This window comes from Pelodiscus sinensis, chromosome 3 (assembly GCF_049634645.1).
Source record: "Pelodiscus sinensis isolate JC-2024 chromosome 3, ASM4963464v1, whole genome shotgun sequence".
NCBI classification, from domain to species: Eukaryota; Metazoa; Chordata; order Testudines; family Trionychidae; genus Pelodiscus; species Pelodiscus sinensis.
In genome coordinates, this window is record NC_134713.1 from 4,693,531 (window position 1) to 4,716,102 (window position 22,572).

General features: G+C 46.9%; 1 protein-coding gene across 13 annotated transcripts in view; it reads right to left on the bottom strand.

Moving 5' to 3' along the window:
- Positions 1-22,572, bottom strand: part of HMBOX1 (homeobox containing 1) — a 161,376-nt gene that overhangs the window by 114,299 nt on the left and 24,505 nt on the right. The window contains exon 2 of one of the 13 annotated variants that reach the window (XM_075923270.1): positions 14,724-14,878. The exons of the other annotated variants lie outside the window; for them this stretch is intronic. The gene's annotated coding sequence lies outside the window, so the exon portion shown is untranslated. The remainder of the gene's footprint in view (positions 1-14,723; positions 14,879-22,572) is intronic. 13 annotated transcript variants of the gene reach the window in all.

Below are 22,572 nucleotides of genomic sequence, written 5' to 3' on the forward strand. Positions count from 1 at the left end.
AAATCATTTCTAGAGTGGAACTGGTGTGGCAGAGCAATCTTGCTGACTTCAGCCAGGAGTCACAACAGCTGGGTTTTATTAGATTCCACAGGGAACATATGAGGCAGTCGCTCCCTGCACAGAAGACAAGACAGAAGGGACAAGAGATTCTGAACACACAGAAATCTAATCATCCTTGCCAAGAGGAAGCTTGACTGTTACCTTAAGTTTTATTAATAGAATTCTGCCTTGGGTTTAATACTCTATAATAAAGGCAAATCTGACACAAGTGAGTTAGGGCAATAACATATACTGTGTATATGCTTTGTTAACAGAATGAGGACTCATTTATACAGAGTAACCTAAACTAGCTCAAAAACTGTGCCACCTGATAGGCCGGGGTGATAATGGCTCTGTTTGGCCTTAGTCTCAAGCTCCACACAGAGTTATACTCCCTTAAGTACATCTGTTCAATTAAACCCATACAATCTCCCTTCCCATGTTACTCTGGGGGAATTCTGCACAACTGAACTCATGTTCCCTGCAAATTGTGGCTGCGGAGCTGAGCCACCACTAGGAACCATGGGACTCTGCAGAGCCAAGCTCCCAGTGTGCCACACCTGGCAAGGATGGAGGCTCTGCAAACTCTGGTTGTGGGGCTTGATCCTCATCCACCTGAGGACAGGAGCAGGCCAGGCAAAGAGTGAGGAAGGGTAGGGCTATATTACATCCCCCAGCAGGACAAAGCTCCACTGACTGGACTCTGGGGCTACTTCTACACTGGCCTGTCTTGCACAAGAGCATATGCACAAATGAGGTGCGGTGATGAATATCGCTACACCTCATTTGCATACTTAATGAGCTGCCATTTTGCACAAGGGGCTTTTGTGCAAGAACCCTCTCGCACAAAATGGTGGCTCATTAAGTATGCAAATGAGGCGTGGTGATATTCATCACTGCGCCTCATTTGCATATGTTCTTCCGCAAGACTGGCCAGTGTAGACATAGCCTGGTGGTAGGTGCTGGGGAGAGGACCCCAATGCTGGGTTCTGGGGCAGCGGGGGGGGGGGGGAAAGAAGGCATGTTTCTAGGCAAGGGGCCCCATATAACCCTTTCCAGACCCCCACCTGGAACTAGGTTGTCATAGGGTTTTAACTCTCTACTCCTGGGAGAATCTTTGTCAACACCACAGACAATGAAATACACGCTGACAAATATTTTGAAATAAATGTCCAAAATAATTGAAATTGGTATAATTACATTCTGTTAATCTGACAAACAAAATACACAGAATTTTAAAACAGTGTGTGAGCAATTTTTTGGCACAGACTGCCCCCCAGGAGTACCATGTGGATGCGGTTATATCTGTAGAAAGGTGCCTCTGTAGCTATTTCCATATGGGAATGGGGGAAAAGAACTGCATTGGGGACTTGTCTATACTTAACACACTGCAGCGCTGAGGTGCTCCAGTGAAGACACTACCAACGCCGATGGGAGGGCTTATCCTGTCAACAGAGGTACCCCATTTCCCTGAGAGGCAATAATTAGGTTTATGGAATAATTGCCCCACTAACCGAGTGCTGGAGTTAGGTTGGTTTAACAGTGTTGCTCCAGGATGCGGATTTTATACCCTGCTCAGTAGAATTATACTGACCCAATTTTCTGGTGCAGCTCAGACTTGGTATAAGTGAATTTTATGACTGTATCCCCATTAAGGCTTAGAACTACTTTGTTTAAGTGTATATTAGGGATGTAAGCATATGCTTATTGGACAGTCGACGAGTGACTCGACTAGTCACTTTCTGCCCTGCTTTGCTGCCTTCCATCAGAGAGAGGCAACAAGGGCAGGGAGCAGGAGCTGGTTCCCCCCAGCACCGTCTCTGTGGATAGAAGGGGTAGGGGTGCAGTGGGGAACTGGTAGCACTTCCGCCTTTGAAATGTAACAAAAGCGGGGCTCTTGCTACATTTCAAAAGCAGAAGCGCTGCAGGAGAATGGGGCGAGCCAGGGACTCAAACAGTCCCCTGCTGGCCCCGTGCTCCCCACAGCGCTTCCGCCTTTGAAATGCAGCAAGAGACAGCAGGGCTCTTGGTTCATTTCAACCGCAGGCGTACTCTTATTGACTAACTGAATAGTCGATGCAATTTGATTAATTGATTAATCTAAATTTAACATCCTTAGTGTGAGCGTATATATATCACCTCCTCACTGACACCCATATAACTCAGGTGTAGACCAGCCCCAAAAGTCTATTTTGAAACATTTATTTGCCATTTTGAGTCCCTGTGTTGAATGAAAGCTAATGTTACACAATGGAATAGGTTTTACCATCTTCCTTTTTACGGAGTTGTGATACACAGTGTAACACACGCAGGTTTTTTTTTTTAAAGTTATGTGGTATATGGCAAAATTTTATCTCCTAATTTTATGGCGAAATTTTATCTCCTATAACTTTTCAAAAGTTATATTTTTTTCTTAGATTCAGGTTTCTTGAGCATCTGAGGGAAGTTGTTAATGATTGATAGCAGGCTGCTTTTACAAATTATTTCCCACCAAGAACATTCATTGACTGAAGTTTTATTTCTACTATCACTATGCATGAACAAAACCCAAGCACTTTATTATAAGACTTCATTTAGGCTCTGAATCAGCAAGGTAAGTGTTGCCAACTCCCACAATTTTAATCATGAGCCTTTTAATATTTTGCATTAAAACCCCAGTTTTCAGTTAATCTAAAGCCACAAGAATAACTAATTCTCCCCAAATTTATCATTTCAAAATATGATTTTAAAGCACCTTTCACGATTTTAAGACTTCATATGTGATTTTTGCATGTTAAGGTTGGCAATCCTACTGAATTTAATAGAAATACTCATATACTAAAGGACCTGGGGCCATAGAGGCTATTCTACACACAGCATTTCCTCTGGTTTAACTAAAATTGGTTTTTAAATGGATGTAGTCAAACCAGAACAAGCTTGCAACTGATGTAAATAGATTTAAGAGTTTTCTAAACAGGGCTTGCTCTGGTTCAACTCGATTTTAGTAAATGTAATGCAAGTTTTATGTAATGCAAGCCTGCCTAAAAGCCATCAAAAACTATCAGATGCCTTGACTTGTACTAATTATACAAGCTCTATTTTAAAATAAATATAAGAGACACTATATACTCAGCTAAGTTTTCTGCAAGACTCAATTACCTTGGTGCAGTTTGTGTGTTCTGTTCTAGGAAACAGGGCTGGTGGACATCTTATAAACAAATTATACTAGAAAATACTTAATTTTATATCGCTCATTTCTGCTTCGATGGGAAACTGACATTACAAACCCATAAAACCTGCTACCACTTAGGAGAGGGGAGACAATATACAAAGGCACATACATGGATTAGCCTGATTCTCTAAACACCAGTGATAGGTTTTATATGATTTTTCACTTTGAATGTCTTTTCACACCATTTTTGATTTTTGAAGTGTGTGGGATCTTTTCACAAATTCACATTCACTTGCCACTAAGAAATACACAGAAGCTGGACTTGAAATAGGAAGACACCAAACCATGAAGTAAACCCAATTTCCAGTCAATGACACAGATACACTCATACATTAACACTAAGTGCTCCATTAACATGCTTGTGCAGAACTTGCCAAATCACTTTTGGTGCTGGACGTTCCTTGCCATCTCCCACAATGGGTTGCCCTAACAGAGGAAGAGGGCCAATCCTGTAAGATCTTGCTGGTTGGCTAAGGCTTTGTCGTCACTGCTAAAAAAAGGCGTGTGTTTACCACAGAATAATTAACATGCAATAACTGCCCTGTTGTAAATTCTTAAGGGAGACAGGCACAGTTCTCATATTGTGAGATGGGACCCCAAAGTAGGTGACCCCATTTGAATGGGGTTACCACCACTGGTTGAGACTTGCCGGCTATGGATGGCTGTGGGCACTCTGCTAATCAGCTGGGTGGCACCTAAACGTTTCCTGGGCGGCCTCCCAAGCGCTCAGCTGGTGGTGGGGATCTGGCTTTAGCTCCCCTGCTGCAACAGTGAGAATCAGCCAGATTCAGGCTCCTGCCCCTTTCACCATCACTCCTGGGTCCTGTAGTAAATTTTGTTGTCAGAAGAGGGTGATACAATGAGTGAGATCCCCCTGCTACACCCTTGCCTATGGGTGACTGCCTGGTACAAATTACATGTGCTTTCTCCCCACCACAATTCTACAATTTGATAACTAGTGCAAAACACACACCTTTTTAAAGCAGTGAAATCAAAGCCTGAGGCTACATCTTCACTTCTACAAACTGAATTTGAGTGTTCCTCATCAAGACCTCATCAAGATGAGTGTTTCTCATCAAAAATCCAGTGGAGACAAGATGTAACTAGTTAAGCTAGTTACATGAAAAGTCTCAGAGGGGCAGCCATGTTAGTCTGTAACTTTAAAAACAATGAGTAGTCCTGTAGCACTTTAGAAACTAACAAAAATATACAGATAGTATCATGAGCTTTCATGGGCAAAACCTACTTCCTCGGATAAGCAGAGATGTTAGTCTCTAAGGTGCTACAGAACTAGTTACATCAAGATAAAGGTAAAAACCACCTGTGAGTTGTCCCCTCTAGGAGTTTACATCAAGATAGCTATCAAAACAAGACAAAAGAAGCCATAAAACCACCACCCACACTTTTTTTTGCAGGGAAGACATAGCCAAAGGCTAGGCTTGGACTCATCTTTTCAACTGTAGAAACTGTAAGTCATTCATGACTCATTCATGGCATTTCATGTATCAGGTTGTTGTTGTGGGTTGTGTTAAATCCACTATAAATATTCAAGCTTTGAATCCGTGTAATGGAAAATTAACCTGGAAAGCTGCAATGCCCTTTATGCATTCTAAATGACAAGTCCATCACACAGCATTTTCCTCTTTAAAATTTGTTTTGCAAAGAAAACTTTCAAAAACAGGCTCCCAATCTACTCCCATTCACCCTAAGCTACTTTATCATCCTTTCAAAAGAGAGAGGTCAAGAGCTGGCCAACGGGAGACACTTTTAAAAGGGGTCTGATGTTTCAAAAAGTGCTTAGCACCGACCCTCTGCATATTAGGCTATTTTAAAGTGTCTCATAGTTGGCTGCATTCACAATTAATTACGTCTGAAAACATTGGCCAAAATGTGCTTCCTAAATATTGTAACAGGGAAAACACCTTACACTGCTGTTCAACTTAATCATGGGGGATAATATAATCCTACTACTGGAGGCCCCCTGAGATGCAACCCCCCGAGTTCAAACCCCCCGCACTTACAACTATTTTTGTAAGTGTGGAAGGGGCGAGAATCCCCTGACTTACATCCTCAGCCCGCATTTACGACAGCACCTACCATAAATGCGGGTTCAAGTTACAACGCCCCCGACTTGCGACGTTTCCTCCGGAACCAATCCCGTCGCAAGTCGGGGGCCTCCTGTATATCACGTTAGGATTAGTGGCCATTCACTCTCTTAGCATACAATAATTTTTTACACTCTTATGCATCTTCCATCCCAAGACCTAAAAGCACTTTATAAAAATAAATAAATCCTCAACACACTCGTGCAAGCCAGAGTATGGCTCTGGACAGTGCTTTTTTTGTGACGGTACTGCCCGGTACTCAGTACCGGCACCTCCAGACGCAGTACCAGCACAACAGGCAGAGCTCCACAACTTTTCCCCTCGAGTACCGGCACCTTTTTTTTTCTTCTTTTTAAACCAAAAAAAAGCACTGGCTCTGGATCCTCACAGGTGACCCCCTCGCAGGCTCTGGACCCACTTTCTTCATGCCACACAGGTAGCATTTCCATACTCCAGGACTATAAGAAGCATCCCTTTCTCACAGAAGGAAATATAGGAATCATAAAGCCATGTTCTGCTCCATGGAAATCTTTCAAAAAATTCTCACCTCCACTGAGTGATTAGCCATAAGTACAGGTCAACTAGGGATGTGAATGTTTAACCAGTTAACCGGTAAGGGATGGAGCAGCTCCCCAACTGCTGTGGGCAGGGTGCTGCTCCAACCCTGAGGGGGCCCACCATAAACAAGGGCTACTCCAGTTATCCAGAGCAGCCCCTGCCCACGATGGGCCCAGGGAACCCTACAGGCAGGGGCGAGCAGCTCCCACATGCAGGGGTTATCTGAGGTGATAGGGGGGCTTACTCCAGCCCAGCGGTGCAGCTCCCCGCACTCCTCCAATTACTCAGTTAAACAATATGTTTAACCAGTTTACCAATTAAATGGGATCCGTATGGTTGATTGGACCTGCTCTGAGCTAGGTTACTTGGCATGGGGCTTAATGAACATAAGGGTTCTAAATATTGCAGACATCAATGGAGCTGAGTATGGTGGGAATTTTTTGGAAAGGATTCCTCAGGTAGTCAAGGCCTTAATAATTAGCTATCGTGCTTTTTAATCGCACCTCCAAGGGCTTCGATATGAACACAAAGACAGAAACACTTTCTACCCAATTTACAACACATTATGGTACAACAGCGAAGTAACTGCCTACAGACTCAAACCTCTGGCCTAAGTAGCACAGTATCCAACATCTCAAAGGCGTTCAAACTTTGAGCCACTTATTAAAGCACACAAACTCTGCCCTACCTTCATGTGCTACACACAATATTAATAAAATAACACTCCCATGAAGAATACAAAACACTATTCCATACAAACGCTTCTCACTGATGCTGATTAGTACAAGGAACTTGTTCCCCCCCCCCCTCACATTTTTTGGCCCACAGATGCCAAGTTTTGTGCAGTTCTGCGTGTAACATTTTTCATCAATGATAAAGTCACCGGTTTCCCCTTCAGGCATAAGTGTGGGTGAGAGACACTGTTGCCTAGTGGGTGGAGCAGTGTCCAGGCACTCCAAAGACTTGAGATCTAGTCCAAGCTCTGCTGAGTGATCTAGGGTAAGTTGCTTCACCACTCTCTCCCCCAATTTCCCCATATGTAAAATGCAGATAATGATGCTAACCTCTGTGAAGTGCTCTGAAGTCTGTTGATGACAAGCACTAGATAAGAGTATCTCATACCCCAGAAAAAAGGGGATGGGGACAGAGAGAAGATCATTGGAGGGGCAAGAGTTACGCAGGTTTAGGATAGTGGAGAGAATGAACACACAAAATCAGAGGCTGGGAGGGAGGAAAAGCCTGGGAAGATGGTGGGGAGCCATGATAGGCTGATGCATTCTGCCTCCTATCACACAGCAAGCTTCTGTCCCTCCAGTCTATTCTCCTCCACAGCAAAAGTCTATGCTGGCTAGACACCATGCACCAACATTACAGAAGCTACCTCTGCTAGGAAGGATTTGTTGCTGGGAAAACCCTGCTCAACTCTTTAGCCCATCTTATGTCTGAGCTGGAACAGAACAAAGGATCCTCTCAGAAGTTGCCAGTGTCACTGGATATGGTCACAGGAGACCCTTTGCAATTGTTCCCCAGTGTGCTGATCATGCCAATGACACCTGCTTTTTTGCTCTGTGGGGCTTCTCACTACACTGTCCTGCTGGGCCAGATCCTCAGATTTCCTGCAGACAAGGCACAGAGTTGGGGTTACCACTCCCTTGAAGAAAAATGCAAACACTAAACCACTTAAGCTCTGGGAGGATACAGTTCTAGGGCCAAGCAGCCAAGAAACCAACCCCCAAAAGGGATCAAAATACCAAATAAATCCGTCTTTCTCAGAGTAAAAGTTTTACACAAAGAAAGCTCACGGGGATGTTTGCCCTTATCAATGAAAGAGAGATGCACCTGGTTGCCTCTCCTGCTCCAGGGAACAATTATTTACACTAGGCCTGATGGCAAACAAAAGTGTTTTATTAAGTACAAACAGTAGGCTTTAAGTGGTTGCCAGTGAAAACAGATAAAAGAAAGTTACTAAAAATGAGAAAAAAATGCATAGCTAGTTCTAATTCACTGAAATGTGTTGCAAGCAGATTTTTACCCTAAAGAGCTGTTCTTGTTCTAGGCATAATCTTCAGATCAAAGATGATCTTTCACTCTGACTTGGGTCCCCAGGCTCTTGTATCCTTCCAGGATTTTCCAGACCAGGTGAAGACAAAGACCTGATAGCTTCCCATGCCCAGGGCGGGAATATTTTGTTCTACACTCCCATTTATGGAAAAAACAACAAGGAGTCCTGTAGCACCTTAGAGACTAACAGATTTATTAGGGTATAAGTGTTCAAGGGTCAAACTCACTTCATTAGATAAATTAGAGTGGAAAACTACCTGGGCCAAATAATGGAACCCCAGTACCAGGTGGTATATTCATGTGTCTTGCTAGTCCAATCACCTTTGGACTTACAAGAAACAAGGCTGTTTACAAGTTGTTAAGTTGATCATCCCATCATTAAGGTTTCCAGAGCACCATCAATGGCTCTCATTAGCACATTTAAAACTACAATCTCATACTTCATATTTCTGACTTTATATACAAGAATGATACATGCACCAAAATAGGATATACAGATCCAGCAGACTGTAACATTCAAATCGATAGGTTACATGATGTATTTTGTTTAAATCATCTCCAAGCCAGCTAGCCACACTCGACCGGCCAAATAGCCACATGTGGCTAGTGCGCTGGACACCACAGCTTTAGTTTGTAATTATGGACTAACCCCAGCTCACCAGGAATCTACTTCCTAATCTTCACTAGTGACTGATTTATGCTGTGAAGTATGATGCACTATTAAGCACTTAAAGCGGGGTGGGGAACCACAGAAAAAAAAAATCAGTCAGGGGCTGCACATAAGTGAGAAGCAAAAACCCCTAAACACAAACCCTCACTGAGGCAGCCCCTGACTGAAAAGGAGAAAGACATTCTCCACATTCCCCTTGCATACCAGAGCCTCAGGGGCCCATACTAATAGATTGTCTGCTCCAGCCTCATGGAGGGATGGGGGGGGGGGGGGGGGCACTAGAGCCCCACCATGGACTCCCCAATGCTGGGGAGGAAGCTGCAAGACTCGGGGGCCAGGATCCAGGCAAGCTGAAGGCCACATCTGGCCCCTGGGCCTGAGGTTCCCCACCCCTGGCTTAAAGATTATTAATGCAGCCATTGCACTGAGCCATATGTGTGCTGTTACCATTTATGAATCCCGCTAAGCTCTCAGGCTCATTAATATCTAGTGGCAATGAGTTCCCTGGGTCCATTATGCTTTGTGTATAATAACCATGAGTTTCAAATGTGCTGGCTTCCAACTGCATTTAGTGTCTGCTTGTTCTTGTATTATGGAACGGGGTACCTCAATTTGCCGTCTTTATTCCAGTCATTATTTTATATACTCCCATCACATCCCTTATTTGCCTCCTTTTTATGTTCCTCTGTCCTAACGACATGCAAAATATCGAGTTTATTTTTATCAATGTTTCTGTTCTGCATCCTGATCCGAGAGGCTTTTTTTCCCCTGACTGAAATCATCATCCAACTTAGTATTTGTTGGGGTATTAGTACCCAAGGATGTAGCAGCACACACCTTCTTAATGCACTATTTGGGGGAGGGGTTAAGTAAAAGCATAAGAAAAATAGTACCTATTGAACTGATATAATGCCTTTCATCAGAGAAAGTCAAAGAGTTTTATGATGCATGTCTGTGAGTTCAGCAAGGCACACAGAGGTATTACCTCATCAATTCCTGAAATGCACTACTTCTGGGATGGAAGGCAGCAGCAAACAAACACGTAGCAGTCATAGCGACTGCCGGAGGGCAAGAAGTGAATACTTTATCCAACAAACTGCAGAGGGAATTGAAGTAAACCAAATGTAGTTAATAGAATAAAGTCAGGTCATGGAGGTTCAATGACCCTAGCTTTTGTTGGTAAAGTGCAATGTGATTTTTAGTGACTACAAGGAATCAAGACCTCAATTTTAGGTCTCATTTCAAAGATGGCTGTTGCTAACAGCAGAATGGCACATATCAACTTCTTGGGGTATCTGTTTGGTACTGACCCAAGGAAAGAATGCCACATTCTAAATCACCTCCATCACATGTTGTTTGGAGGTTTCCCAGACAAGAACTGATCTGATACTAGTTAGCTTGAGGGAGTGGATGCTATGAAAGCACAAGGTTGTGGGGGAAGAACAGTACAGAAGAATGATTAACAAGACACCTTTCCTCCCAGCAGAACGACGAGGAATACTTGCTGAAGCCACAGTGAAATCAGTTGCTTTCCGATCTAACCAGTTTATACCTTCAAATGCTGTACGAAAATTAAGTATTAATACTTTAATTATCAAAGGGTTTCTTTGCCTATTTCAAAAGGATGCGCAATCCAGTCTCAGTTTAATCTTCATCCAGCAAATTTTATCTAGTAAAGATAATAGAAAATAAGTGCAATCCTGTTGCCTATTCTTGTTCTATAGTTGACTGTACCTGCCCCAAAGTTATTTAAAACCCCCTCCACACCCACAACTGGCAGCTCAGCAGAACTTACTGTATAATGATCTCTAGAGACACTAAATGGAGGAGTCTGTAAAAGTGTGGTGTTGTTACAGAAATATAATACCTTCTTTACTCTAACATCTGGGTTTAAAAATAAAATTGCTCAAGCCAATTCAACTGCTGCCTTAAAAGGGGGGGGACAAAGTGTAATTCTTTGCACGTTTTAAACTTTTGTTTCTAATTTATTTTAGAAAACAAGATTTTAATGATATTTGTCCATTTATAGGATGATTTACTTGTAGCATTTCACACTGAAACTAAACTGAGTTAAACATCTACTTGTCACAAGGACAACCCAATCTGTCAGCAGGTGAGATTGAACCTACAGCAGTACAGGCTAAAGCCATGAGCCTCTTGCACGTCAGCTAAAAGCTAACTGGCCCTTTGCTAAGGCTGTACAGCAGACTTCACTCTCCATAGCGGTCTCCAAGTCTCTGAGTTACATAGTGAAAGGAAAAATATAAGCTAAAATAATTAAAATATTTCTAGTAGGATTTGCATGGCCTTCACACTCCCTTATCCCCAAGATGTAAAGCTGGGGCCAAAGTTAGATGACAATCCCTTTGTGGCTCAACATAAAAATCACATTTCGGTGGTATGAATTTATACTGTAAAGCAGTGGTCTCCAACCTTTTTAATCACAAGGTCACATTTTCAACTTAAGTGCAATGTAAGATCTACCTCAAACCCAAATACCTCTGCCCCACTTCCTTCCCGCCCTTTCTCTGAGGCCCTGTTTCACCCCTGCTCACTCCACCCCCCCTTCCTCTCCCATCCTCACCCACTTTCACCAGGCTGGGGTAGGAGGTTGGGGTGCAGGCTCTGGTCTTGGGCCCAAGGGTTTGGAGGGTGGGAGGGGCTCCAGGCTTAGCCCTGAGTGGGGGATTGGGGTTCAAGAGGGGTTTCGGGATACAAGCTCTGGGAAGGAGTTTGGGTCCGGGGGGGGACTCACATTTGGGGCAGGAGGTTGGGTGCAGGAGGGGGTTCAGGGCAGGGACAGGGGTTCAGGAAGCTGGTTCTGGCTGGGCACCATTTAACTGAGATGGCTTTCGGGTGGTGGAGCAGTGGGGTTAAGGCAGTTTACTCCTGCCCTGGCCCTGCTCTACTCCTGAAAGCAGTGGGCATGTACAGCCCACAGCTTCTACTGGCCACAGTTCCCTGTTACGGATCAATGGGAGCTGTAGGAGAGGTGTCTGCAGACATGTGGAGACCTCTTGGTCTGCCTTTCTCAGGGGCTGCAGGGACATGCCAGCCATGTCCAGGAGCGGCAAATACCATAGGTCAAGCGTTTTAGAACTCACTACTCAAAGAAATAAATGTAAGTGTAAGAGAAATGAAAATTCTGAAATGCACAGACCAGTCAAAAACCAAAACTAACCCACTTTGCAAGCAGTAAAAGAAGTAACAACCACCCCCCACATGTGTGTTGGGTCGGAAGAGGAGCGTGAAGGATAGTGTACATGTGTGTGAATGACAGACACACACACAGTGTGTGAGAGTGACAGAGATTTGCTTTGCCAAGCTCTCTCCCCATCCCGCTTTCTCTGTGTGGAGATGGGGTACAGGAGTGGGGGAAGGAGGGACACCCTGACATCAGCACCTGCCTCTCCTCTCTCCCACACCCTGCACAGCAAGCAGGCGGCTCCCAGGGGAACAGCTTCAAGGCAAAAGGGAAGAACAGCACGACAGCGGGTATAGGGGCAACTGAAGTGCCAGTGCTTGATAGATTCCTGGCCAAACCAGTCAGGATCACCTGTCAGAGGCTCCAAGATCTAAGTAGATCCCGATCTACTGGTTGGTGACCACTGCTATAAAGTTCACAAAATACTTTTAATAAAAATCTTCCTTCAGTGATGCTTATAATTGCATTTGGCTGCTAAAATATTTACACCATGTGAATTCTGCAGTGAACTTTTCATTTAGGTCAAACTACAGCTATATTTACAGCTGACCGTGACAGCGATACTGTCTAGCAAACAAGAAAATATGCTGATACAGCAAACAAGTGTTTGCTGGATTCTTCCACACCACTAGTTGTCCTAATACAGTAGGGGACCATTGATCTGACTCAGCCTTCATAGTGTGCGGTTTCTCTGCACTGAGTAGCAGCCTTAGTGGCAGTTACCGTTTCTCTTTAAAGAAAATAAAAGCCTATGCTGCCTTCTCCAGAACACAACAAAAAATTGTCTGAAGCCAGCTGATCAGTACTTCATGCTCTTTGAAAGTACAATCCTCCCATGAGTGTTCCTTGGGCTGCTTCACCCTCCTCTATAAGAGGAGGTCTGGTGGTCTGGTTCACAGATCTCTCTTCATCCCTGCCTTCACCTAGCACAATCTTCCCAGTCCTTAGGCTCTTTAGTTGAACGTTTTCAAACCATTCTAATTCTGCCTGCAATTCTTCTGCAATACCTTCTAAACTGTGCACCGGATTCTAACAGGACATTTCTAATCTGAGACTGTGCTTACACTGAGACCAGATAGCAGCACAGCTGTAACTGCAGCTGTAAGATCTCCCATATAGCTGCTGTAGGCTGATGAGAAAGAGCTCTCCCGTCTCCTTCTTTAAACCAGGAGCAACGAACAGCGATACTTATGTCGGCAGGAGAGTGTATCCCACCTACATAGTGCTGTCCACACTGACGCTTCCGTCAGTGTAACTGAAGTTCTCAGTTAGGTAGCCAGATGGCTTCAGAAAAAATACCGAACACACCAACACAAAACACGCTAGGAAAAAAATTTGAGGCAAAAACAAACAAACCCCGAGAGCTGCAAAACAAAACAAAACCAAAACAGCGTGGCCCCTTTAAAAACTACATGGTGAAGCTTTTGGGCCCTAACAGGCTGCCAGCAGCCGCCTGCCATCTTACCTCTCTGCGCTGGGCCGGACAGCTCCACAGTAAACACTAAGGTTGCCAGGCTGCCTCCATATTGACCTGGACAGCCCGGGATTTTCGCCTCCTGGCTGGGAAAAAAAAAATCAGAAAGTACCGGACATTTTAGGTATCTGGTATTTTCTGAATTTATTTACAGGACTGGAGGCAAAAATAAGAGACTGTCCGGTTCAATACTGGACACCTGGCAACCCTAGTTCTCAGGGTGATCTTGTTATTCACATCCCTGTGCAACATAAGCTATGCCGACAAAAGTACTAGTGTAGTCATAACCTGAGTTTCCTTTTCATCTCATTGTACTCCATCATTTAATCTTTCCCCCCTCCCATAGAAACAAATAATAAGAGGGGTAACATTAATATCTGAGACGGGGGGAAAGAGAGAGAAGGATGAAAAGGTTAGGGAAAGTAATGTCTTACTGAGAACTTGCAAACAAAATGTAAAAGTTAACAAAGGGAGGAATGATCTAGAATTTATATATGGTATTTGACCTGTGTAATAATAAACTTGTAAAAGTGCAAATAAAGTTCAAATGTACACTCTTCACTCATTAGTATACAAAGAGCAAGATAGAGTGCATGTTAGATTTCAAAAGTGCAAACACTGAGGCAAGAACGAAAAGTTAACCAGAACATAACGGCCATTTTAGTTTAACTATAAAAGTTTGACTCTTTCAAAGCTGATAAAGTGTTATGAAATGTAAAGATAACATTATGTAAAGCTCCTGGTTGCAATGCTAGCTCCTGATCCTGTAACCACTTAAATACAATGTAACAGGATTACCCCTGCACTTCAATATTTGCAGAATCAGACCTCTCTTCCACTGAAAAGTGCAAAAAAATGTTTTTTCAATTCCTTAAGCAGCTTCTAATAAGCCCTAACTCCTCTGATTTAAACTGAAAAGCTGGAAACCAAAGTGGGGATTAGAACCAAAACGGTTTCCTAACTTTATATACTAAAATGTAAATTATTAAATTATACCAAATGAACTATGAATTTATAATTTATTACTGTTCAACAGAATATATGCAGGAGCAGGAGAAAGAGACAAACCAAATAAAACAGACCACATTAAAGTCATTGCTGGTGTCCTCCAATTTGACTCCTGTTATTTACTGAATCAAGCATCTTGTCCCAAATAAATAAAACACTGTAATAATGTGAGAAATCTAGGCACAATTTACGAGTTCTATGGGTCCGGACTTAATACATCCGAGGGTACTGAGGGAGTTGGCAAATGTCATTAAGGAGCCTTTGGCCATTATCTTTGAAAAGTCGTGGAGATCAGGAGAGATCCTGGGTGATTGGACAAAGGCAAATGTTGTGCCCATTTTTAAGAAAGGAAAGAGGGATGATCCAGGGAATTATAGGCCGGTCAGTCTTACCTCCGTTTCTGGAAAAATCATGGAAGGGATCCTCAATGAATCCACTTTAAAGCACTTGGAAGAGGAGAAGGTGATCAAGAATAGTCAGCATGGATTCATGAAGGGCAAGTCGTGCCTGACCAATCTGATTAGCTTCTATGATGAGGTAACTGGCTCTGTGGATATGTGAAAGTCAGCGGATGTGATATACAGTAAAACTCCATTGGTCCGGCATCTGATGGTCCAGCACTCCTGATGGTCTGCCACCATCAGGAACCTGGAAGTGCTCCAGGCAGCCGGACCATTGGAACTGCTCTGCCCACGGCTTCCCCATTCAGCCGCTGCTGAAACTGACCAGCGGATGAATGGAGGAAGCCGAGAACAGAGCAGCTGGAGTGCTGCTGGTAGGTCCCGTAGCGCTGCCCCTTGGTGCTGCGGGACCAACCTGGAAGCACCACAGCTGTCTGAGATTCAGCCGCTGCTGAAACTGGCTGACTCCAGGAAGCCCGAGGCAGAGCTGCTCTGCCCCGGGCTTCCTGGAATCAGCCCCTGGTCAGTTTCAGCAGCAGCTGACTTGGGGACGCCTGGGGCAGAGAAGCTAGGGTGCTGCCGGGTTGGTCGGGTAGCGCCGCCCCTTGGCGCTGTGGGACCAACCTGGCAGCACCCCAGCTACTCTTCCCCAGGCGTCCCCAAGAGCAAGTGGGGTGCTGCCAGGTTGGTCTCGCAGCGCCAAGGGGTGGCGCTACTGGACCAACCCAGCAGCACCCCAGCGGCTCTGCCGCAGGCGTCCCGATTCAGCTGCTGCTGAAACTGACCAGCAGCGGCTGAATCGGGGACGCCTGGGGCAGAGCCGGACTATCGGAAGGAGAGGCTATGAGAGGTCTGGGGTGGCATCCCCCCCACACCACCCTAGACCCCTCATAGCCCCCCCTTCCAATAGTCCGGCATATCTGATAATCCGGCACCCCCTGGGTCCTAAAGGTGCTGGATTATCAGAAATTTACTGTACCTTGACTTTAGCAAGGCTTTTGATATGGTCTCCCACAATATTCTTGCCAGCAAGTTAAGGAAGTGTGGATTGGATAAATGGACTGTAAGATGGATAGAAAGCTGGCTGGAAGGTCGGGCCCAGCAGGTAGTGATCAACGGCTCAATGTCAGGATGGCGATCGGTTTCTAGAGGAGTGCCCCAAGGTTCGGTTCTGGGACCTGTTTTGTTCAACATCTTTATTAATTACCTGGATGAGGGGATGGATTGCACCCTCAGCAAGTTTGCGGATGACACTAAGCTAGGGGGAGAGGTAGATACGCTAGAGGGCAGGGACAGAGTGACTTAGACAAATTGGAGGATTGGGCCACAAGAAATCTGACGAGGTTCAACAAGGACAAGTGTAGAGTCCTGCACTTGGGACGGAAGAATCCCAAGCATTGTTACAGGCTGGGAACCGACTGGCTAAGTAGCAGTTCTGTAGAAAAGGACCTGGGGATTACAGTGGATGAGAAGCTGGATATGAGTCAACAGTGTGCCCTTGTAGCCAAGAAGGCTAATGGCATAGTAGGTTGCATTAAGAGGAGCATTGCCAGTCGCTCCAGGGATGTGATTATTCCTCTTTACTCAGCTGTGGTGAGGCCACATCTGGAGTATCGTGTCCAGTTCTAGGCCCCCAATTACAGGAAGGATGTGGATGCATTGGAGAGGGTCTAGCGGAGGGTAACCAAAATGATTAGGGGGCTGGAGCATATGACCTATGAGTAGAGGCTGAGGGAGTTGGGTCTATTTAGTCTGCAGAAGAGAAGAGTGAGCGGGGGATTTGACAGCAGCCTTCAACGTCCTGAAGGGAGGTTCCAAAGAGGATGGAGAGAGGCTGTTCTCAGTAGTGACAGATGGCAGCACAAGGAGCAATGGTCTCAAGTTACAGTGGGGGAGGTCCAGGTTGGATATTAGGAAAAGCTATTTCACTAGGAGGGTGGTGAAGCACTGGAATGGGTTCCTTAGGGAAGTAGTGGAGTCTCCATCCCTAGAGGTGTTTAAGTCTCAGCTTGACAAAGCCCTGGCTGGGTTGATTTAATTGGGATTGGTCCTGCCTTGGGTAGGGGGCTGGACTGGATGGCCTTTTAAGGTCTCTTACAGCTTTATGGTTCTATGATGATCAGCAGGGCTTGACAAACGGCAGCAAAAGCCGCTCGCCAGCCCCGCACTGCGCATGAGCAAGAGCTCCATTGCACATGTGCACGCCACCAGTAACCGGGGCACGTGGCTGAAATCTACTCGCCACAGGTGAGTAGATTCTGTAGTTTGTCAAGCCCTTATGATCAGCACAAACAATATAGTCAGCGCCCACTCCATCAGTTGGAGTGGTCCCTTGGGCTCAGGCTCTGAGGGAGGCCACTCTGTCTTGCCACATCAGGCAACAAATGACCGCCAATTAGCAACTGATGGCGACAGCCCTCTCGGCAGGCAGAGGCTTTTGCGTCAGACACCAAACACAGTCGGGGATCCTATAGTCTTCTAACTGGGTTAAAAATTACAGCTTCGGCCTTCCAACCAAGGGGGATGCCGGTCACCACTCCAGAGATGGGGAAGGTGGCAGGAGAGAGAGCCTGGCCAGGGTTCGCCTACTCCACTGGGGCCCAGCCCAGGGCCAATGGGTTCCAGCCTAGTAGCAGATGTTTCTGCTGCTGGGTCATCGGGGATCCTACCAAAACACACTGACTCCCTTCCCAGCAACAAAACGGGACTAAAGTCTGGGTTCCCTGGGCTACTTCCTGTACACTCTAGGAGTAGGGCTCCGGAGCTCCAGGATCCTCCATCTCCTCAGGGTACATGGCTGACTTCTCTCCATGATCAGCCTCCTTGGGCCGATTGCGCAGTCTCAGCTCTGGAGATCTACAGAGGGCTGGAGACATCTGCATCTGCCCATAGCTCCAGCCCAACTGAGCTGCAAGGCTCACCTTTTCAATGCCCTGCCATGCCCCTGTTGTCAGCATGAGGGGAGGGCCCAACCAGGCTCTGCCCACCAGCATGACCATAGCAATCCCTCGAGCTGACGACAATGGGCTGCCAGCCTGATTGCAACAGCACCGGGACCACAGCCTCTTTCCCAGGATGGAGGAGCTGTCTGGGTGTAGGACACCCCCATACTTGGGTCAGAGAGTGTGGATGGGAGCCAGCTTACAGCCAACAACCAAGTAAGAGTCAATTTCACTCCACAATAAACACATGCCCCAGATGACCATATGTGCATGTAATGGCCTTCCATAAGGACTGATCCTGTATTCCAGAGGTGGGGAAACCTACTGCCCAGGGGCTGGATTCCTGCTTCCAGCTTGCCAGATTCTAGATCCTGCTCCCCCAGCATTGGGGAGCTGGCACTGGTACTCCAGCCCTGCGGCTGCCCTGCAGTCCTCCCTGTAGGGCTGGGAGCACCTGTGCTGGCTCCCCAAGCCTCGCCGGCTGGAGTCACACAAGCCCAGGCAGGATCCAACACACAGGCCCTGCCTGGTGGGGGGAGGAAGAGGCTCCACCCGCTGCTGCTTCTCTTCCCTCTCTCCCTGGCTGGAAAATGGCAGCGCAGCAAAGCCCCACCCCACTTAACTCCTACGCCCCTCTCCCACCCAGACGCCCCACCCCAGCTCACTCCTGCACCCTCCCACGCAGACCTGCACCCCCCTCCTGCCCAGACCCCACACCTCCAATCCTCTCCTGCAAGCTACTTCCACCCAGCCCTCCACTGCACCCTAATACTCTCTCAGGCCCACCAACCCACTCCTGCACCCCAAGCCCGTTTCCTGATAGCCCCCGCCCACACACACAAAAAGCCGTTTTTGACAACCAAAATTTACTGACAAAAAAAGAAGAAAGTGGTTATGAGAGATTTAGAAAGAGAAACCTACTTTTAAAAAGTATCTGACAAAGTGGGTCTTTGCCCACAAAAGTTTATGCTGCAATAAATCTGTTAGTCTATAAGGTGCCACAGGACTTCTCGTTCTTGCAGGTTCAGACTAACAAGGCTACTTCCTCTGATACTACTTTTAAAAATGTTTCCCAAGAAAGGATATTTGGGTTGGGGGTTTTTTTTTTTGGACTAAATAATCTTTAATAAATCTGGATTAAGACTCTTGGGAAGGAACCGTATTAAAATGATGTTTTAAGTTAACTTATATTTTAATCTGAATGAAAGGTAAAACAAGATAGTAAACTGCATTTAACATTGTGTCCAATGCTTCATAAGGAAGTTAAGAATAACAGTCAGCATGAAATACTGAATGTCTTTAATGAACCTTAAGCTGGGTAGGTTTTTGGAAGCAATCATCCAAACAAGCAGTACTGGTAGATGAATAACTTGAACTTTGGCCAAATAGGCAGCAGGCATTTGAGAAAGTGGTTTTAAAACAAATAAAGGGACATGTAACGATCTCATTCAGCTGCAGAGTTAAATATGGGGCGGATTATATTGTACAGTCCTACACTTTGTGCTCACTAGGAGTGCGCCACGTTTGACCACATGGGACAGGTAAAATGGCTGTCCTGCTGGAATGCACAGGGCCAGTGGGGTTTAGCACTGCAGGTAGCAGAGTAAATTAATTACACAATAGCACAGATGTCCTTGGGACTCTGAATAGAGACTACTATTAACTTGTCAACACAACAGGCGCAAGGATTAAACTAACCAGTGATATGATTCAATTCAAATCTGTGGAGCCTTTTTCCCTGGATACCCTGACATCACCTTTCATTGATTTAGCTTAAATTTATTATTTATTGACTTAATCAGCCATGTCTTCCCCCTAGGAAGGTATCGCAATGAGGACTCAGCAGTGACTGAGATCTTTGATTAGCGATGTGAATGTTTAACTGGGAAGCACCCATGGGCAGAGAGCTTCTCCATGCAGTGGGTGAGGGACGCTTTAAGTGGTTAACTGATTAAACATAATGTTTAACCGGTTAACTGATTAAATGGGGTTTTACATCCCCACCTCTGATTGGGATCAAAGTTCAAAGTACTCTCTCACCAGAGCTCCTGTAAGGGCTATATTCTTTCCCAAGGAATTTACTACTCAGCTAGACTAAGTCAGTGCAGTTTCTTTCTGCTCCCCTTATCCTCCTTTGTCGCCTCACTACACATCCCAATTAGTGATGTGAATGTCTCACTCGTAGGGGCTGGAGCAGCTCCCTTCCTGCCTGGGCAGGGGGCTGCGCCAGCCCTGCATGGCATGCCCTGGTGCAGACACGGGCTACTCTGGTGTCCAGAGCAGCCTGTGTCTACGGTGGGCCCAGGCTCCCCACAGTCAGGGACTGCTCTGGCCTGGCTGGAGCAGCCGCTGCCTGCAGTGACGGGAGGAGGGGCCACTCCAAACCGGTGGCAGGTAGGGGGGCCATTACAGCCCAGCCGGATTGCAGCGGCCTCCCCCCCCCCCGCCCTCCCTTTTAATCAGTCCAAGTGTCACTGTCAGAGATGGATCTGACTCCAGGACTTCCAAGTAACAGTTCCTGGACCTGTGATTTGACCATAACTCCCTAACTCTTCTGTAAATACTTAAACTCACTGCTATGAAAACTATGTAACTGGTTTGGCCATCTACATAATGTGTATGAAGTCCACTGCATTTACAGTCACGCTTGCTTTGCTTGGATGGAAACTCTGCCCAGGAGTTGGTAAATACAGATAAAGATACATTTAAACCAAGTAATGGATAAGCAATCACGCACTATAAGGCCATTGTTCCACTGAATGAAACAGCATGAGTCCCCTCAGGTACTATAGTGATAGAAATGAGTGATACAAATAGTCTTAGCTTGTGTGCTGGCACTAACACAAAGAGCACAGCCGTACAGAGCTCACAACTTCCCTTGGAGAAACAACTTTAAAAGAGAGGAATAAACAGGAAACTTACTGACGTGCAGAAACTAATCGTTTTAGTTTCAAGTGATTGGAACTGATCCTTAAACCAGGCTGGTCAATCTTTTCTAATATCTAGCAGCTTTGGGAAAAATGCCCTTTTTTCCCCTTTATGACAGAACTTAACATGCAATCTCAGCATTGTTGAAATGCTTAGCAGCATATGATAATGAAATTCTTACTTGAAGGAGCTTATGTTGCAAGGGCCAAATTACCGTATTTTCCGGCGTATAGGGCGACTGGGTGTATAAGACGACCCCCTATCTTTTTAATTAAAAGATAGGGTTTCATCTTATACCCCAGCGCCCCCCGCCTCCTTTGCTCCCGGTGTCCCTGGTCTGCTGGAGATGGTCCCGAGCAGACCAGAGGCACCGGGAGCAAAGCCGCCAGGAGCGCCTGGGCTGCCCCCGCCCCCCCCCCCCCCCGCCGGAGCCCCTCCGCGGCTTTGAAAGCCTCGGGGGAAGCCGGCGGCGGGGCATCCCAGGCGCGCGCATGGGCTGCCCCCCCGCCGGAGCCCCTCCGCGCCGCCGCGGAGGGGCTCCGGAGGGGGGGCAGCCCAGGCGCGCCTGGGATGCCCCGCCGCCGGCTTCCCCCGAGGCTTTGAAAGCCGCGGAGGGGCTCCGGCGGGGGAGCAGCCCAGGCGCGCCTGGGATGCCCCCCCGCCGGCTTCCCCCGAGGCTTTGAAAGCCGCGGAGGGGCTCCGGCGGGGGAGCAGCCCAGGCGCGCCTGGGATGCCCCCCCGCCGGCTTCCCCCGAGGCTTTGAAAGCCGCGGAGGGGCTCCGGCGGGGGAGCAGCCCAGGCGCGCCTGGGATGCCCCCCCGCCGGCTTCCCCCGAGGCTTTGAAAGCCGCGGAGGGGCTCCGGCGGGGGGGCAGCCCAGGCGCGCCTGGGATGCCCCCCCGCCGGCTTCCCCCGAGGCTTTCAAAGCCGCGGAGGGGCTCCGGCGGGGGGGCAGCCCATGCGCGCCTGGGATGCCCCCTCGCCGGCTTCCCCGAGGCTTTCAAAGCCGCGGAGGGGCTCCGGCGGGGGGGCAGCCCATGCGCTCCTGGGATGCCCCGCCGCCGGCTTCCCCCCGAGGCTTTCAAAGCCGCGGAGGGACTCCGGCGGCGGGGCATCCGGCGTACAAGACGACCCCCGATTTTTGGGGGATGTTTTTTAACTTCAGAGGTCGTCTTGTACGCCGGCATATACGGTATATCCTTACCTCTATTTGCACCATTCTCATCAATTGCAAAGGGAACCGCTCACATGTCTGAGAGCAGGAATTGGCCCTTCGTTGGAATCAGAATTCCATTCCGAAGTGGAATACTCGGGAGGAAGGAGAATTGAGACATCCCACCTCAATCCGGTGCAGGTGTCTCAATACTGAGATCCCAACCATGCAAAAAACGTGAGATTGGTCTGAACAACCCCCCACCCCTCTCGTATTGGAACCGTTAGGGGGGTTCACATTTTCAAGCTATTCTGTGCAACGAGGGCCAGAAACTTTTTTCAAATGAAAGCTGAGATTCTCTGTAATAACCTAATTCCCACTGTTGGGAGTTTTGAGACCACAAACATCATGTGACTCATGACGGAATCCCGAGAGCTACCACACTAAACCCTTTGCTTTTTCTGTTATTCTTTAAGTCTCTTTGGGGAAGGCCAGAGGCTGGGGTCATAATCAAAAAGACTTTATGGACAAAATTTATCTCTAGAGATTTGACCAGAAAGGGTTTTATTGTGACAGGGATTAGGGCCGTATTGTTCTAGGCACTGAACAAAATGACTGTCCCTGCTCTCCAGAGTTTACAACTGAAGGGCCCGGGGGGGGGGCTGACAGACTTGCCTGGGAAAGGATGGGGAAGGGAGTGGCTCCATGCTCCCAGAAAGGGTAAGGCCTCGGGCAAAGGGACAGGGCTGAGGCAGCCAGACCTCAGTTCCGCCCAAGCATGCTGCACTGCATCCGCCTCACAGCCCCCTAGAGCACGT